Raw genomic sequence first — 848 nt, 5'->3', positions numbered from 1 at the left:
ATAATTTTTGAACAAATGAAATGATTAATGCCCTGTGATGATTAATTTTATGTCAACATGAATAGGCTATGGTGCCCAGTTGTTTGGACAAACACTAGTCTAGATGTTGCTATGGAGATATTTACATATGATTAACATTTAATCAATTGACTTAAACTAAGCAGATTACTGTCTATAATGTAGATGTGCTTCATCCAATCAGTTGAAGGCCTTACGAACAAACTATGTTTTCCTGAAGAAGAAGGATTCAGCTTCAACACTGTAAATAGACAACATTGCTAGAGTTTCTAACCTGTTACCTGATGTATGGATTTTGGACTTCCCTAGCCTCCTAATCCTGTGAGCCAATTTCTCAAAATCAATCTCTCTCTGTCTGTCTCTCTCTCTGGTGATGCAGTGGTTAATCTCTCAGCTACTAACCAAAATGTTGGTGATTCAAACCCACCAGCCACTCTGCAGGAGAAAGATGTGGCAGTCCAGTTCCATAAAGATTACAACACTGGAAACTATGAGGCAGTTCAGTTGGAATCAACTCGATGACAACGAGGTTACTTGTATATATTTCAGAATATATATATGGCCCTGGGTGACACAAATGGTTTGCTTTCTGCTAGTAACCTAAAGGTTGATGATTCCAACCTACCCAGCAGTGCTGTGGAGGAAATACCTGGCAATCTGCTTCCATAAAGATTGCAGCCAAGAAAACCATATGGAGCAGTTCTAGTCTGCAACACATGGTGTCGCCGTGAGTCTAAATCAATCAATAGCAATGGGTTTAGCTCCCATAATCACATGAGCAAATCCTCTAGATAAATCTCTCTCTCTCTGTAGCTGTGTTCACCATGAGA

This window comes from Trichechus manatus, unplaced genomic scaffold (assembly GCF_000243295.1).
Source record: "Trichechus manatus latirostris isolate Lorelei unplaced genomic scaffold, TriManLat1.0 scaffold00232, whole genome shotgun sequence".
Classification (NCBI taxonomy): Eukaryota; Metazoa; Chordata; class Mammalia; order Sirenia; family Trichechidae; genus Trichechus; species Trichechus manatus.
Note: the sequence above shows the minus strand (reverse complement) of the source record.